Below are 19,416 nucleotides of genomic sequence, written 5' to 3'. Positions count from 1 at the left end.
GACAGCCATCTCCGCGATGGAGGAGCGCTTAACCTCTAAATTACGATCTATGATCGAGACCGCCATGGACCAAATCTTGACCAAGATCACATCTGCCGTCCCCGCGGTAGTATCAAAACACATCTTGGACAACCCCCGCCTCCTCCGGCGGACGGGGCCCATTAGGGACGTATCCCGTCCTTCAAAATTCAACCGTCTGATTATTGATTCGGACAATGAGGACAGCTGCCCCGCTCCTTCCATCATCACCCCCTTGATGGCGCAAGTAGCTGGCTCTGGGGCAGCCAATCCCTCCTCCTCCCCCTCAAGAATTTTAAATCATGGCGAGACACCTTAATCAAAGGATTTCAGCCATCTCCAATTCGGCCATATCAACTTCCATAACACAATGGAACTGTAGAGGCTTTAAAAACCGCACTAAGCGGGCCAATTTCCGCCTCTACCTTGAAACCTTCGAGTCCCTACCAGCCGTGGTTGCCCTCCAGGAGCCAGGCCTGGGCGCCACACTTTCAAATTACACGACGTTCCAACAGGATCCCGCGTCATGTCTTCTTCTCCACAAAGCCTACACAGCCAACTTAGTGGATCTCGACCTCCCACTAGAGTACTCTTATGTAATGGCGACCCTCCTACCACTCCGCCGCAGGGACCCACCGTTGCATATACTCAACGTGTACTGCGTTCCCAAACTCAAGCGAGTGACTTTTGCGGACCTCTTTAGCCGCGCGCTAAGAGTAGCGGGCCGCGATCCCCTGCTGATTGTGGGCGACTTTAACGCTCCCAGTCAGCTGTGGGGGTATCGCAAGGAGGAGTCGCGCTGACGTAGGCTGGCGGAGCTTGCGTCCACGTTGGGCCCCACCCTCCACACGGACCCCGTCCACCCAACACGGCTAGGAAACTCCGTGACACGGGATACGTGCCCGGACTTAACCTTCACTGGCAACATACGACACGCAGACTGGCTCAACACCGAGGAGACCCTCGGTAGCGACCACTGCATCGTTAACACTACACTACGCACACGCCCCCTCAAGCGTCCCAGAACACAAGCCCGTATCCCAGATTCGACGAAATTCAGAAAAAATTTTACCTCACTTGATAATACACCCATTTCCGCGCAAGGCTACACAGCATGGTCCCAACAGCTGCTGGCACACCTTTCCTCGCATGAAACCCACATCCAGCTCTCAGAGGCGGTCACGGACGTGGATAACCACCTTCTACACCTCTTGGAAGCCCGTCGCAGCCTCGTCCGCCGTTGGCGACGCCAAAAACACAATAGAAAGCTTAAAGCTCGAATTGCCGAGCTTACCCAGAAAGCGGCAGAGTACGCGGCCCAACTCGCCGACTCCAACTGGGTAGATAGATGCAACACGGCCGCGCGACAAATGTCCAGCCGAAACACGTGGCGTCTCTTTCGAGCCCTAATCGACCCAACCCAAACACGAACCGAAACACAAAAACGTTTGCAGCGAGCCATGCACGCTTTTCCCGGCAACACGACTCAACTGACACAGAAACTTCGGGACCACTATCTGTGTACAGCCCAAGACCCCCGTGGATCTGCGTACTCTTATGCAGGCAGAGAAAACACGGAGCTGGATCAACCTTTCGAGCTCCATGATCTGCGGGCGGCTCTCGCCAAAATGAAACGGGGCACTGCGCCAGGACGGGATAAGGTTACCGTCAAGCTTTTGACGAACCTGCCCGACTTGGCATACCAGTCCCTCCTGGAATACGTCAATGCGATTTGGCGCGGGGACACCCCCCTGCCAATCGAATGGAAAACTGCTTTGGTTACTTTTATTCCTAAAACCGGCAAACCAATTGACACAGATAACCTCCGCCCCATCTCTCTCACCTCATGTGTGGGCAAGCTAATACCCCTGTCACACGGGCACTCTAAAGGCACTTTGAACTAATGCTCCTTTACGCTCCCAAAGGAGCACTACTTCAAGGAAGTTCGTCCGTGCTACACGGTCGCGGAACGACCTTCGCAAGAAGTTTTTAGCCCCTCATCGGCGAAAAGCGTTATTAGAATTGCAAACCTCACTGCACATGTAAATACAGAAATGTCACATTTTTTTTAGTAAATTAGTTTTATAACCGTATTATGTTAAAGCAAAGCAATTTTAACTGCAATAATGACATGATTTTCTAAGTACAGAGCATAACATCACAGTGCTGGCCACACTGAGGCCAACTCGCTCAGTCTGGCTGCAGGTTCACCGCCACTCATTTTGTCGACGCACACACACAAAAAAACAAGCACGAAACTGTATAAAAAAAAGAGAAGTGCAGTCTTGACGTGCGATAATCGTGGACGAGCAGTGGCGACCTGAGTCTAGTGGCGACAGCACCGCAGATGTGACGAGCTGCTCTCCGTCGCTACTCGCTGCAAACAAACAACATGGCCGACATGGCAGCATATTTACCGTGGATACCGTGACGCTCGTATATCTGGAACGAGAGTATAGCGTGGTGAGACTGCGACAAAACAAATTATCTTATATTTTAAAACACCACTAATCTTATGAAGTGAATTTATAAAATAAAAATTGAACGTTTCTTTTCTCAATTTATTTATGCTGTTAACTCGCTGGGAGAGAGAGTACTCCCTTGAAGCCTCAAAGGACGAACTCGAGCTGCCTTGTTTCGAAGCTCCTTTGAGCTAGGTGTCCTTTGGAGCGTCCGTGTGGCAGCGTGCGTTCGTCCTTAGAGTAATGGAGCACTAGTTCAAAGTACCTTTACAGTGTCCGTGTGACAGGGGTATAATGGAGACGATGGTGCGGGATCGGTTATCTACATATCTTGAGCACAAACATGTCTTTGCGAGCACCATGTTCGGATTCCGCCCACACAGATCCGCACAGGATGTCCTCCTGCAACTCAATCGGGAAGTCCTTGACCCCCTCGAATGCCCCCATAATGACCGGGTAGTACTCGCCTTGGATCTTAAAGGGGCATTTGACAATGTAACACATGAGATCATACTTACTAACCTAAGTCACACCGACTGTGGCCTCAACACATTCCGATACATAAGCCAATTTTTAATGGATCGTCATTCCTACATTCGAATTCAAGATAGAGAGCATGGTCCTTACCTACTCGGCACGCGGGGAACCCCTCAAGGCGCGGTACTTTCCCCGCTGCTCTTCAATCTGGCCATGATGCATCTGCCGCCCAGCTGGGTGGTGTCGCCGGCGTGCAGCACGCCCTTTACGCCGATGCCATCACTCTGTGGGCCACACAGGGCAGCACAGGGGACATTGAAACCAACCTGCAAACAGCGGCGACGATAGTAGACCGCTACGCCCGCCGCTGCGGTCTTCAATGTTCCCCTCAAAAATCGGAATTTGTGCACCTCCGCCCCGCACAGAAGTGCACAACTAAAATATCTCTTTCTCTCGAGAGTGGTCCCATACGCGAAAGTGATGAGATACGGGTACTCGGACTCTACATCCACAAACACAGGCGGCCAGACACTACATTGGCCAAACTCCGTAAGGTGGGGGACCAGGTGGGCCGCATGGTCCGCCGGGTTTCCAACAAACGCGGAGGGTTACGAAGTAAGGATGCCTTGCGGCTGGCAAACGCCTTCGTAACTAGTCGAATTCTCTATTCGACTCCTTATCTCCACCTACGGAAACAAGAGGAGGACGCCCTTGAGGTCATCCTTCGCAAAATTCTTAAACGTGCCCTTGACCTCCCCATCACTACTTAAACAGCCGCCTTATGGCTCTTGGGGTGGTGAATACTTTCCGGGAGCTCCGGGAGGCGCACCTTACAAACCGGTACACGCGCTTGTCGCTAACGGAGTCGGGTCGCCGCCTTCTTGCTCGACTCCATATCCAACACACCCCTCCAATGGAAGACAGGTTTCACATCCCGGAACTGTGGAGACGTGCCCTCCACGTGCAGCCTCTTCCAGCAAACATGTCACATGAAGACCATAATGGTCGGCGCCTGGCACGAGCGGAAGCGCTAGCCCGATATTATGGCAACAAAACAGGTGTATACTACGTGGACGCCTCCGGCCCTCACCACGGGGGATGGTACACGGCCGCGGTAGTTCACAACAGCAACACAGTTAATGGCCTCACTTTCAGAGCCCGCAGTGCAACACAAGCAGAAGAGGTCGCGATTGCTCTCGCGGCCTCACATTCCAATTCAAAATACATAATCACCGACTCGCGAGGGGCCTGTCGGAACGTCGAACAAGGCTGCACTCCCTTCCTAGCCTATCGAATATACCAAAATTGCATACGGGATACGGACCCCGCACACCGTCACCTCATATGGGCCCCTGCTCATCAGGGATTGGCAGGAAACGAGGCTGCAGACGCAGCCGCCCGCGCGCTCTCTCACCGGGCTGTTTTCTCCTCCCCATCCGATCAGGAACCCGATGTTAATCCGGTCTATACGTTCAAAAATATCGCAACCTACTATCAAGATAGCCATCGCCTTTACCCTAGCCCATGTAAAGGCCTCAAGAAGGCGGATGAGCGGCTCCTTCTCCGGCTCTTCACCAATACATTGCTTTGCCCGGCAGCCCTAAAACATTTCGACCCCTCCTTTAGCGGCAATTCCCCCACGGTAGCGCGGTGTCTTCGGACACCTATCACATGGTGTGGGCCTGCCCCTCCAACCCGGCCATTCCCCCCATCCCCAACCCAACCCGGGAGGACTGGGAGGCGACCCTGTTCGGCTGCCACGACTTACAGGCCCAACAAGCCTTAGTCGGGCGCGCCCGGGCGGCGGCTACTGCCACTGGGGTCCCAAACTAGGGGCCTCCACCTAGTGTTTGTAAGGATCGGTCCCTTACGGGCTGATCCAAACACCTCCTGTCTGTTCTGAATAAATGTTTTCACCACCACCTCCGGGCGAGACATTTTGACGCTTCGGCAGAAAAAAAAAATGTAAACATGAGCGCCAGTCCTTTCACGTCTGTGTCTTTGTTCGTTTCCAGATTGCGTATTCGGTGTTCTTCACTGTCAGCACGCTAGCCTATTATTCTGCTTGTCAGATAGCTGCCCAGATTTGAGAGATTCTTCATTCCGCGCCAAACGAATCGCTTGTCGAGTAATAGGGGCTGAACTACTCATAGCGGTAATTCTGTTTAAATGGGTTGGAACCAGTAAGGGATTTAGACGTACTCTGAAGAAGTATTAACCTTCGAAGACTTCGTTTTTCACTCAAATAACGGTTAAAAATCTCTGCACACAAGCTCAGAGAAAATTCCTTTATAGTTACCACACACATGCCTAACCAGGGCACAAACAGTGAATCACATCTCTGTCCCCTGCGGCTGCCGGCCTCAATTGGCTGTCGAGAAATTTGTCCGAACTGAACTGCTTACTGTGCTTGCTTGTAGAATGAAACAGCACCGCACTTTTACGATCTGCGTGCAGTTCTAGCGCGCCGTCAGTGTGGCATTTGAGAGGTAGGTGCACCTGGCCAGACATTCGTGGTGCGCTGATAGCGTAACAGCACCGCAAGGAATGCCTGGGCGCACTGTCGAGAGAAACCACTGTAATCTACTGTGTATAAACAAGCGTACCAGATTCTTGCAGCTCTGGCCAGCGACGGTTTTATCCTTATAGCTTGGCTTCTTCGGGGACTTTGATAAAAGACATGCTGTAAATAATCTCGAGATGAGGTTACGCGCTCGCACTAGACTTGCTTATAGATTTATTTTGCGAGCGGGTGTCGGCAGAACGACGAGCTGCACTCCAACACACGTTGAGACGCAGCGCAGCCCAAGCAGCCAAAGCCAAAAGTAACAGCCCGTAACGGCAGCGCCGCCACGCGGCGCTGGTGTCTAGCAATATGGCAGCCCCCAGGTATCGAAATTGAAATCGTGTTAATCGGCGTCTGATTGGCCGCGTGACGCGTCGCTCATTTATTCCTGAGCATGCTTAGAAACTTCTTGCAATTCTCGGGGCAGCCTGGTCACGGCGAAACTGCGAAGAAGCAGCACTAACCTATTCCAGGTCATTTAATAAAGACCGCATTTACATGGGTTGCTCCCGGCATTTTAGCGTGTCTTATGACGCACAGCTGAGCCCGCTTTAAGGAGCGTTGCACAAGATCATCATGGGAAAGCAAACCAGTTTGGTTCTGATTCATGTGAGCTGCGTGCTTTTGAGTGATGGTGGTATAAATGGCCAACTGACGCCTGCAAAAACGCAAGGTAAGGCCTGTTTCCTACATCGCAGCAGCCGGTCGGTGGTGAACAAATTCGCAAACGGTTGGCTGGTTAGACCTAGTTGCAAGGCCAAACAGTTTAGTTTAAGTGAAGCGCAGCGCTTCAGTTCACTTGCTTAAAAATACTGCTTTTGCCTAGCATTTCAGACAAGCAAAGAAAAATTTTCTCAAACAGTCCTCATTTTCTACGTTTGTTTCTAAGTTTCTAGGTGATTTAGAAAGCAATTGTTAATTTGGTCGAATAGTCTTCAACATAAAGGAATTCATGCTTTGCTTTATCATGCACGTTCTTGGGTTCTTCCATTTGTTTCATTTTTTAAAATGACTTTCAAACCAAAATTGTGGACGGATTCGTTTTCATTACGCCAGCTGGTATCGTGCCTGATTAAGCTTGTTCGCGGAGCTCGTGCTCTGGTGTAACAATGGTTTTGGGTTCTGGCACTTGCCCATAGTATTTTTGCTGTGAGGCTGTGCTCTGGTGACTTCTTGGAATATTGTCCACCTTGCGGGTATAACCTGAGCAAATTCGATGAGAGACTCAGGTACCGGGGATATATGCAAAATATCGGGTTGAAGAGAAAACGTGGCACTGTATGTAACGGCTTGAGCATACAGATACTCTGGAAATAATTTTTTGGGGGTGTCGGGGAGAGCCAGGCTTCGAGACCCGTTTTTCACGCGAGCGGGTGGCTGTTAAGAGAATTTAATCCTTTTCTTCGTAGAAAATCGTGGCTCCCCCCTCCCCCTTCTATTTCATACACCTATTTGTTATTACTGGAAAGCGTTTGAAGAAAATGAAAGAAATTCGCTAACTCTGCACATAGAGTAATATTACACGCTATAACTTGCACTAGATTACTTGCATTCCGCTGTAGACTGTTGCGTGAATGTTGTACTGTCGTCCACACACCGCTCCAAAGCGCTCGACCACCGCGCTCTTTTGTGCACTTATGGCCATGGCCTCTGCCTGGCGGTCCCGACATAAATTTTATAGACATGAGGAGTTCAACGCAATACATTGTAATGGGCATCCATGATAAAGTCTTGTTTCGAGCCCTAGGCCCTTCGTAAATGACGCAAGTGTACTCGCCGGGTGTGCCGTACGAGCGCTCTAGACAGATGTGTGGACTGTAAATGCTTGTAAAGTTTTCATTCTTACATAGCTGCCTTTAGTGCAGTGGTGGACGCTTCACAAGAGGTTCAGGCTAGGCGCAGGACGATGAGATTGCTAGTGCTCAGGGAACAGTAACAGGAGGATGACATATGCACAGTATCTATCAGCAGTTCTAAAAGACCTCGAAGAAAGAAAAATATAGACAAGCCTTGTCTTGAATGAATCAGTTAGAACCGAAGGTACCAATGTGGACTGATTAAGTGCCGCAACGCGTAAGTGCCTCAACAAGCTTCAAATCAAGAATTTATTTCGCCTCGCATTGATCCCCGACATCACTTGGTACGTAATGACAGTCTCTAGGACAGAAGCGCCAGCATTGCTTATGCGATTTCTCCTTCTTTTGCGCCTATTATCTTTCATGACTCCGCGAGTGGGGTGCACAAGTTCTGGCAACTAGTTCGATTGCTTACGTGTTTGAAACCTTTGTTTTTTCTGCCGCTGCCGTGCTCGATGTCATATTTCCATGCCGCTTAGCGGCTCGCAAAGAGTGATGCATTTAAATGCATTATGGCGTCCTCTAGAAACACAATAATCCTGCACACAAATTCACTGAACGCGACGCTTACGCAGAACGATGCACGGTGGCTGGCGGACGACGCCTTGTATAGTGAGTTCAGATTCTGGGCTCACGGACGCACGAACCAAGCGCTTCCTCGTAGGAAACACGGCTACGGGCGAGCCTCGGGGTGAGTACTTACTTCCCAGCCGCTGTGATATATATATATATATATATATATATATATATATATATATATATATATATATATATATATATATATATATATATGTATGTATGTATGTATGTGTGTGTGTGTGTGTGTGTGTGTGTGTGTGTGTGTGTGTGTGTGTGTGTGTGTGTGTGTGTGTGTGTGTGTGTGTGTGTGTGTACGAACGTAGGTTGCGTTGGCTCCGCAGAATAAAGATTTAAGACAAGTGGACACTTCTACAAAGACACTTTTATTTATCAACGTTTCGATGAATTCGGTCCTGGCTTGCACGGCTCTATCGGCCACCGCCGTCGAGTAATTCCACACAGGCTGCTGAAAGGCAGTAGCCGCCCGCCGACATACTCGATGCCAAGCCGGAGAGCAAATTTGGTGTCCCGGTACAGTAATCCTAGGATAGGACTTCGGGCTCGCAATGCGGTCGACTTGGCTTTGCCCTTCACTCGGCATTTGCTGTCATGTTTTTTTCGTGTTTCTGTTAGTTCTCTCGTTCTGAGAGCTCCCTGTGAGCTATTCTTGCTTCCCACAAAGCGGAGGAGCCATAACGGAGCTCTTCCGATTGGTATACCTCCTGTTGCAGCTGCATTACTCGAAAGGGAACCAACGAAGAAAAGAAAAATAAATTCGCTGCGTTTCTAATGGCCGTGGTGGACTTACTTAGGCCTCGTGCATCCAGCGTTGAAGTTGATTCAATATACATCTATGTATGCCCTCTGCATGAAGCTCTTCCGTATACACTTTCAAGTCTGCCTCGAGCACTCCCGTTGCGTTCAACCAAAATGGTCTGGTGCAGAACAGCTTTCCCTTCTGCTCGGAGGTGGGCGGCGGTAACTCTTGGAACCGATCTCTCATTGCGCTGTGTAATGCGGATAGTTATTTCACTCCAACATTCTCCTGAGTCAACCTCAGCTGCCTTAAGATTGGTCGTGATGAGCGGTCTGTGCTTTACTCCTTGCTTCATCACGTCCGCTGTCTTAAGAGCGAGCTTGAAGAAATGCACGGGAAATTCACCATGGTGTGCCCGTCTCGTCCATGTTTGTCTTATTTTGCGCAGTACCTTTACTCAACGATGTACGACCGACTCGCCCAACTACATGCTCACCATGGTGTTATCTCAGCGACTTCGCTTTCGGAGTACAGTTTCAGCAAAATTTATGAACATAGCAGTCTGCCTGTGTTGAAAACAGTCGAATTCGAGGGAAAGTCTACCACGAGAATGGGTGTTGACGTCAGCAGCGCGAAAATGAGCGGTGAGAACCCGCCGCGGTGGCTCAGTGGCTAGGGCGCTCGGCTACTGATCCGGAGTTCCAAGGTTCGAACCCGACCGCGGATGCTGCGTCTTTATGGAGGAAAAACGCTAAGGCGCCCGTGTGCATTGCGATGTCAGTGCACGTTAAAGATCCCCAGGTGGTCGAAATTATTCCGGAGCCCTCCAATACGTCACCTCTTTCTTCTTTCACTCCCTCCTTCATCCCTTTCATTACAGCGCGGTTCAGGTGTCCAACGATATATGAGACAGATACTGCGCCATTTCCTTTCCCCCAAAACAATTATTATTATTATTATTATTATTATTATTATTATTATTATTATTATTATTATTATTATTATTATTATTATTATTATTATTATAACCGTGACCCACTGCCCACTCCGCTGACAAACCCCTTTATTTCTCGGTGCCTAGAAAAAATCGAAACGTGAGAGAATGAAGCTTGGGGATAGTGCACAGTTAAATGGACCCCCGAACTGACCTCTTCCTAGGCCGCCCCGTCTCTTTACGTTATTTAATCCGGGGGATAGCGATATGTCTAAGAGATGAGAAGAACTGTTTTAAGACAGCTTCTGTTGTGCTAAGGAGCGCAAGAACGAAAACGAACTGCAAACGCGAACCTGTACCGCTCAAGCATTCTGCCTACAACGGCGGAGACATTCGCGAGTATGCACTGCAGTGAAGACAAGCGCCGTAGTTGTTAGTTTCTTCAATGAAGAGGCCGTAATCGCGTGGAAATTTGAGTTTCTATAAGGAGTCATCAAACTGAAATAACCGAAGGACGTGCGAATAGCAACAACAGCTATCCCTGGTTTATTTCCGTGACTCCGAGGCAGACAGCCTCTAAACGCGACAACATTTGAAAATAATGTGCTGAGAGTGATTTGCCAAATAAAAACAAGATGAATGTCACGAAGAACAGTTTGCTTGTACCCAGCGACCGGTAGTGTATGGTGAGGGTGATGAACAAATAGCTGCTCTGAAGGCCCCGCTGTAAGGGGTCGGTGATTAACACACTGCAAAATTTTGAGCGTGTCATACCATAAATTATCCCCTGAAAACTGTATTCAAACATTTTTTCACAATAATTGTTTTCGTAGTAGCTCCTTCGATTGCGACGTGAGCTCGTCCGTATTTCAAGGGTGTCAGTGACTGTGCGCACTGGGGCGTCAGTTAAGTGACCTCAGGCACGCATGCAATACATTAACTAACCATCGCTTAACACCATCGTCACGAGAGAGCACATTTGAAGAAGGGGTCTCGTAGCTCGAATGCGATTATTGAGTACCCCTTGATGATGGGCGGGCTTCAGCTATGAATCCATGGCTGGCGTGCCATTTGTCAGCACCACTGCGTGGCCACAGGCAACAGCGATGGGGGCGACGCGTGGCCGCACACTGCAAGTGAAAGGCGAACGTAGAAGAGAGGAGGAGAGCTGGCGAGAAGGAGAGAGCCAATTACGTACTTTCCCTTTCCCCGCGAGGCAGCCGCAGTCGCTCGTTAATCATTGCAGAGTCATATCGATGCCTTCAGTGGCGCTCCCGTGCGAGCGGCGCGGTGCAGGTTAATTGGACGCCGTGTATCCTGACGGCGGCTTGGACATGCATGACTGCCTCGAGGGCCCTCGGCTCCCTCTTCCCAATAACACGACGGCGGCGGCGGCCGTGTTCGTTATAAGTACGCGCTCAGTACGTCACGCCCCGTATGGCTTATTAAGGCGCCTCGTGCGTGCCGGGTGTCGCGCCGATGCATAATGAAGTCCGTTAACGACGCTCGCACGCAGCCTCTCAATCCCTTCCTCCGCGACGGCAAGCTAATCGAACGCGCCGTCTTCTCTCAAGATGGCGTGTGCCGGCCAGCCATTCGAGGAGGCTTGGGGGAAGGCCGCAGCGGTCGAAGCATTTTCTTTCGCCCCTCTCACTAGCCACCTGCCCAGCTGTCTTTGCAAAGGTGTTGTACGACCAGCGATCGAAAGAGCAGCAGCACGGGAGGGATCCCGCGTCCCCGAATCTTGCTTCACTCCCCCCCCCCCCCCCCCGCCCTTCCCTATCCGCCTTCTTTCAAAGATCTCCCACAACCACACGCTGGAGCCGCAGGATAAAAAGGGAGCCAATGAATGGAATGAGAGGGGTTTAAGGCATTGTGTAGAAGGAGACTTGGCAGTTGCAGCTGTGCTTCTATAGTAGGCTTCATCGGAAGCGGCAATGGAATTCAATATAAATAACGGGCAGAAAAGGAGGTTCATTTTTTCGCTATCTATTTTTAAATGCAAAAAAATAGATTCTAGGGCTTGCTAGCCACATTTTCACCGGCTCCAGTTTGCGTCCGCAAGTAAGGGCCCACGAATAATGGGTGTACGAGGTCCAAGCTTATCTGGAAAATAGTAACGAGCAACCACATCTTTGGTAGCGTGCATTGTATACAAGACCACGTTGAACATGTATTGCATACTATATGGGCGCATGAGTTGAAGGATAGACTATTCGTCTTACCTAGGCGAGCTTGGAAGAAGAGGACTAGTATGAAGATAAGACGACGGGTGGCCAAGAAAGAATACTTGATATTGACTAACGGTGAACATAGACTCGTCAATATTATGCTTCTGTTAGAACACTAGCTTCTTAGTGCTTTCGTGCGCAAGCGCCTCGTTCCTGTAACATATGCGAGGACCTATACTTGTCGCCCACGAGTAGCTTTTGACTTCAGCAATGCCTGCTTCCCTAGAAATGTTAGCAACGGGAGCCCTCAAGCCCCGCTACCAAGCCGTCCTAGCTGCATTCGGCCTAGTCGCCTACCTTGCGGAATACACTGCTGCATATTTGCTGGGCAGCTCACCACTAGACAGTACTTGACAGCAATCAATTCTATTGCGCATGCGCCATTCGAATTCTTTCGCCGGCACTTGCGCATATCTGCGATGGAAGATGTGCCCGGTATAAACACAGCCTCGGCCGTAGTGCACGACCGTGTTGGAAGCAGGATTACGGGAAAAAAAGAAAACGTTTTCTTCACGCTGGCTAGTGTACTGCTATGTATATCACTGCGTCATTTTACTCTCTCAGCCATTTGTTTTTCTTCTCAGCAAGCGCATACTCTCTAATGCACAAATCGGGAGTCTCGGTAGGTGTGCAGTACGTAATGCTCTATTTTATGCGCACTGCTGTCCAGAATGAACTGTGTGCATTGCTTGCTTTGGGCCACCACTAGCACACAATGTACGTCACTGACTCACGAAGAGGTATTTATAAACCTTCACCGAAGAAAGTTCTTTACCCACAACGTGTAGCTCCACCTTGAATTAATTGAACCGTACCTGGCGACTTCCGAGAGAGAGGGTCTCATGCTTTTCAGGCGCATCTCAGGGATGATCCTGTGCGCGAAAAGCACAACTTCCTATACAAGCGACACGGCCTTGAGAGAACTACCTTTAGCGATATTCAGCGTCTTGCATGCATTGCGCAGATGTCACCACGATGAGTGCTCAGTGATGGGATGGCTGACGTGGCTCCGCAAACAAGAGGGCGCGCGTAGCTTCACCATTCTTCATGCGTGGACAGGTGCGCATAGGCAACGCGTTTTTGACGGCAGCGCTTGAATGGGCGTGATCGAAGCGGTGAGACAACATAAAAGAGCCGAGCGAGGGTCTCATGAGCGGAATTCGGCGCTAGCAATGTTGCGGCGTGGACAGTTTTCCCTTGTAGATCTTGGTACCGGTGGTCTCGCCAGCCGCCGAACTGTTCCTGGACCATGTATTGAAAAGCGGCGTCTATCACGGCTCTGCAGCAATGGTCTACCGTAGGCAAGTGTCGAAACGAGTACTGCATCGGTACCCGTCGCTAGTGTCGGTCTGCATCCTCTCAGCCCAGTCATTATATTTCGTTGCGTTATGACTAGATAATCGTTGGCTTGTTTGTTGGGTCCACCGTTGGATTTTGCCGCCGCAATTTTCACAGTGTTGTAGGGTCCTTTTAAGGGCGAGCAGAGCTTCTAGCGTTAAGCCGTTGTTGCGCTATCGCTAGAGCAGAGTTTTGTTCATAGCTGCATTGACCGTGTTGCAGCTTTTAGCGCTTTTTCTTGAGCCACAACAAACCGGTGCTTTAACCACTGCTTGCGGTGTGCTACTTGTGCCGCTAGACCATTGCTGTCGGCCTGCATTAAATATAAGGCGGAACTTTCATTTGTCGTTTAACGTAGTGACCGAACTCAGGACCCCGAGTTCAAGAGCGCCATGCTCTACCGGCTGAACAATGTAGTTAAAATATTTTGTAGAGGAGCTGTATTTAAATCGCATTCAAACTGGGCAGAGCGCGTTTTCTCGCAAATGAGAGGTGTTAACATTTTATAGTGGTCATCCAAGCGATTCAAGCGCTCGAAATCCTCTTCCACTATTTAGAAATAATTTCTCATCACTCTAAAAGAACCAAGGCAAGCCTACTATAAAATAAAATAATGACGGCTTTTAAGATTTCTTGTAGTGCACTATAATTTTAGACTATAAAACTATTAACGCACCTCACGCAATTGGAATGGAAATAATTCCTATACTCCGTAAACAGCAAATTAAGGTCAGCGTGTTGCTAAATGGCCATCACTAGCTCCAGCGCTAGTGCTGCAGTTCTACCTAAGCGAAATTTGTTGATGTATATGTCAAAAGTTTTGGACCAGGTTAGGTGAAAGAACATGCATGTCTCATCTCAGAGGTTTTAGAGGGGTCACGGTATTTGCAACTAGTAGAAAACGTTGAATTGAAAGGTACTAGCCTTGGAATCAGAAGGCTGAGTAAAACGAAAATCTAATAGAAAAAAGGTAGGACTTCGCGAATGGGACAGGACGTGCGAAAGAATTCGCGCAGGCCAACGCTTTTTCTGTCAGATTTTCGTTTTTGTATGGTGATTTTGTTCAAAGCGCTGGGAACAATCGTGCGGTCTTGAAGAACGTCAGTGATGCCTTCCACTTGCTCTGTGTATTACTCCGGTAGAGGTGCTTCATGTATGGTTGTAATTTATTGACACAAAGTAGGATATCTCTGGGGAGTCAAACATTTCAGAGCAAGATTGTTTGCTGATGTCAAAATTGAAAACTCGGAGGGTACGCGATTGAATGGTGATATTTTGTTTGCTTGTTTGGGTCACTCTTGGCATGAAGTATGCACAGAGATTGAAAAGAAAAGCCGGTTCGTGAAAATGAACGAGAAAGCTGCGATTACTCATAAAACCAGAATTGGCGTCGAGAAAAAATGGATGTTGCGTGCGGTCTCTCTTTGAACTTCCTATTTCTGATCTTGCCTGCGCCAAATACCTATAAATTGACACTACGGTCGCATTGCGAATAAATGAACGAAATGGACGACACCTTCTTATGTATATTTTACGTTTGTTTCCGATGATTTTATAGCAACACTAATACAAGCCACATCAGCAGACCTTTTATAATTACTTTAAAAAGCTTTAGTTTCTGCAAAAACCTAGCCTAAATTCTTCTATAAATATATTTTACCTGCAAATGATACGCTGCTGCATGAGAAAACTTACTATTATGAAGCCATCATAAGGCAGGCATGTATGAAAGAGTATGCACTGATTTTTGTCGACGAGTGTTACTCCACGAATAAGAATTTCAAAGACAAAAGAAGAAAGAGCAAAATATATCGTTTAAAGAAAGAAGGATATTAAAAGTGGCTGGGTAAGGCGAGGTTGATCGCTCAAACATCGACTGTTGCTGGACTGTCCCTGGGGTACGAGACGTCTTGCAGTCTAGCGACAGATAGGGTTCTGAAATAGAGTGGGAGCGGCTTATATTGAGAGTAGAGGATTGATTGAGGATTATATTGAGGTTAGGATTGATTATAATTCTTTGATCTCGTTCTCTGCATTCTGGCTCAGTTCGATTTCATAACGATCGCCTCGATGGTAAAATAATTCTAAGAGAGTAATTATTCTCCTTTCATTCGGTGCCATGCGAACATCAGAACATCAGGTCATCAACTGCTTCAAACCTGCATAATTTCAAAAGCACTCGGTTTTGCTTTTCGACGCACTTTTGGCAGAACGCTTTGAAAACAAACGTTCCTCACAGGTGCTACGCTATCCCTCTATTGTCTTTCGAGCGGCGCATAGAAAGTTTTTTGCGCTAGCCTGAACGAATTGTTTATGGAGCCTGGAGCTTTCCGCTTCACGAATCATCGGCTCTCATTCAGCGTTCCGAGTATTAATGGAGGTCCCTCTCAAGTGGGTACCTGCTTTTTATTTCTTTTTCACGTGGCCTCCTAGGACACCCTCATTCCAATAAGTTCATATAATTGCGCAGAAACAGTATCTTTCTCCTTCACTGCTCCCGAATTCCCCATATATCCAAAGCTCGTAACTCAGCAACCACTGGAAGCGAAACGCAGGCCTGCGATTGCGGTCCAGATCGGTGCTGTGCTCCTCTCGGGAAATTAGGGGCGGAAATTTCAGCCGAAGAATACGCGTGACTGACCGCTTCCGGCGGGGCTTTGCTCTCTCGCGCGAGAGGCGTTGGCATGCTCGTCCCCAGTGGAAGTTTTGGTGCTGGCTCCAGTGGCGGGTGGTGACAGAAGAAGTCCCGTGACAGGGAGCAACGTGAGGAATGGGCTCACCGTCGGATACTGCAGGAAGCACGACTGCAAAGTGGCCCGACAACGGGGAAGCGAGCCAAAGAACCAGGCATCTGTGTTACGCGAAAAAGTGCTCTCTTTAAGTTCTTGTACCAAAGTGCTATCACGCGTTCTTTGAGAACATGCTCTATAAGCGATCTGCGGACAAAGAGAACAAGTTTTCATTATAATGGACGATTACAGCGAGGTCGCAACATGAACAAGAAAGATTGACACAAGCACAGCGCCTGTGTTTGTGTCAATTTTTCTTTCCCGTGTTGCGACTGCGCTGTATTCATCAATATGTGTAACCAACAAGCCAGCCACTACATATTAAGCATTTGCATTATAAGGGGCGCAAGTCATGATCTTTATTACGAACGCTGAGACAAGAATCGGTAAGAGCCCTTGAGTGCAAGCACAAGCGCGGGAGTGTCGAACCATTTCTTTTTTGTCCCTTGCTTTCTACAACGACTTTCTGCGTTATAAAAGAAATAATACGACATTTGTTGCTGTACCAATTCTTTGCGGACTCATTGCGGCTTTTTAAGTCAACTTCGCAGCAGTGCTCAAAAAATTATACCATTCTCAGACGAGCACCCAAACAATTGCTTCAAGGTACACTACTGCCGCTGCCCAGTGCATTTTGGTGCTGACGGAAGCGGGGATCGATTTAATGAGCTCCACTATTGTAAAGAAGCTGTGGATAATGTGACACCCGCTGGATGTCACATTATTGGCAGCGCTGGAGGTGGTGGTGAAAATTTTTATTTCGTTAAATGAATAGTGATTGAATGACAGGTCCTCATGTGCGGTTTCCTCAGTCCAGGACTCCGATTAAGTGTGCTATCCTATCCGTGCGATCAGTCGTAGCTGACTGCACAGAATAGAGATGGATAGAGCTGCTCATGGCACCACGACACACGCATGACTTTGCGATTACTTGTTCGGTAGAACGGCAAGTAACGCCACCTTTACTCGGAAGATGCAACAAAAAATATGGCGATGGGGAAATAGACTAGACAGGCACAATCGCTGATGCATGTGCTCCAAGCACCTGCGTGCCAAGGGTGCAACATCACGTGTGCACTGAGAATCCCATACGTTGAGCTTTCTGGCGCACCTATAGGAGGTGTTCCCGTGGCGTCACGAGGGTCATTGTGAAGTACAGCACCCAGCTGCAGCAGTGCAATCCGGAGGAGATGGTGATAAGACGATTAGATATTTCTGCATCATTTCTTCGTCCTAAAATCACCACAGAATGGAGACCACTGTGACGCCGTTGCATATACGCAGTTCCGCCTGAATCCAGCACCACCAGTAAGTAAAAGATTGCCTTTCATTAAATTCATCATAAAGTTAGTTCTCTTGGTGTTCAATGGAGACAGTCTTGCTTTCGCTTTTCTTCTAGGAATAATATTTTAAATATAATGAACAAAGAACCGATAGCACAGCGTTGCTTTGTCGCTTGTGATATACGCATTCCGGTCCAGCTTTTCTTGTTATTTTCAAAGAATTGCTATTTTCAAACAGGTATGAAGCTGCCGTCTCTGTTGAGACAAATTTTGTGCAGTTTTGCGGTTCCAGTGCGGCTCATACGGTGATAAGAAACCGGATGTTATCGGTCAAGAGGAGATAACGTTCTGGTAGGACGTTGCAACTTGTTCGGGTTAAGACGCTAAAATTTCCCTATTACAGTTATCGTTGCGAAGAATAGAGACGATGAAATATACTAGATCGTTTCATTGCTAACCAAGACTTAACGCTAACGGCAAAATTCACCGAAGTTATCAAGTGCAAGGATCCTAAACAAAGGAACAAGGTTCAGAAAAAAAGGAACTGAAAAATTTGCCTACAGAACACGTTCGGTGAAAAAACGTAGCGTGCTGTCCTTTATTTCTGCTGCCCCAGCTCAGGTGCTTCAGTATCGATGGCAGATGCCGGGGCTAGCAAAAATCTTTTCCTTCCTTTTTACTATTATTTTTAATAAAACCACTACCACCACCACATAAATACAATGAATTTGATCGCAAGACTGAGGCGTGCTGAGCCGACGTGTAGAGTGTATTGTGTTTAGAAAACAAAAAGAACGATGACAGTTAAATTGAGAGGTTTATTCTGAGTAATGGGAGTGACTGGGCACAACAAGGTGTAAGCAGAAATTAAGAAAGAGTGTGTGAAGGAATTCCGACTAAAATTAAGACACTAGAGCTGTACTGATTCTTAAGAGTTCAGAGCATGAGGTGTGCGCTTGGATTTCAGAAGTCAAACAAAAGTTTAAAAATGATTGACGCAAAAGCCACAGATACATGTTAAAAATATAACAGGACGGTAACGACTGTGTAACGCGGATGTCTGAGCGTTAGCTGTTACATGGCCACAAAGAAAGAATCCGTGCTCCGGCCTGGGGGACGCCAGTACCGATCCTTGTGCGGCGGTGGAACTCGAACAAACTACCTTCCGCAGCCGAGGATAAACGCTAAGGCGCCCGTGTGCTGTGCGATGTCAGTGCACGTTAAAGATCTCCAGGTGGTCGAAATTATTCCGGAGCCCTCCACTACGGCACCTCCTTCTTCCTTTCTTCTTTCACCCCCTTCTTTATCCCTTCCCTTACAACGCGGTTAAGGTGTCCAACGAAATATGAGACAGATACTGCGCCATTTCCTTTCCCCCAAAACCAATTATTATTATTATTATTCCCGCAGCCGAGGCGACACCCGAGCCACTTAGCCACTCGTCGCCTGCGAACCTCTCTTCCTCTTTTCTTCCATCTCCCACTTTCTCTCCTGCACTTTGTCACCCGTCGCTTCCCACCTTCTCTCACTTTTCCTTATCTCCTTTGAAAGTAGAAAGGAATGTTTTTTACTCGCTCCACTTTTCCACATAGAAACCGAAGCAGTGCAAGGAGGCGCACGGACGCCGACGACGGCGCAATACTCGGAAAGTTAGTAAGAGCCAACGAACCAAATTATAAGGCAGTTCAGTGCAGTGTAACTTCTCAACAAGCAAGCTCTCTTTCTGCGTTTTTTTGAACGCGCCTCACAGAATACAGATTTCACTATAGAAATGATTGGTCCCAGCATATCCAGCAATGTTCGGCTGGCCCTTTCCTCTTATTCTTGAACTTCGTCTCTACACGAGGCAAAAGGAGCTTTAAAGTAGCAGGCATGACAGATGGGGTCCTCAAGTTGCCGACTACAATTTCCTTGTTGAGGCGGCGAAATTTATTTTCTTCCTCACCTGGGCGAAACCTTCTTCATGGGCCTTGCTCCACCCGCTAACTGCGGCGCTTCGGTGCTGTGTAGTGCAGTGCGCGTAGGGGTGAATGCGGAGAAGTTTCTTGCATAACGCATTGCATTATCTTCTACAGTCCGATCAATATGCGCCTCTCACACTGTTCCCCCACAAAGCTACGGACTGT

The sequence above is a fragment of the Amblyomma americanum genome, chromosome 2 (assembly GCF_052857255.1).
Source record: "Amblyomma americanum isolate KBUSLIRL-KWMA chromosome 2, ASM5285725v1, whole genome shotgun sequence".
Classification (NCBI taxonomy): Eukaryota; Metazoa; Arthropoda; class Arachnida; order Ixodida; family Ixodidae; genus Amblyomma; species Amblyomma americanum.
Note: the sequence above shows the minus strand (reverse complement) of the source record.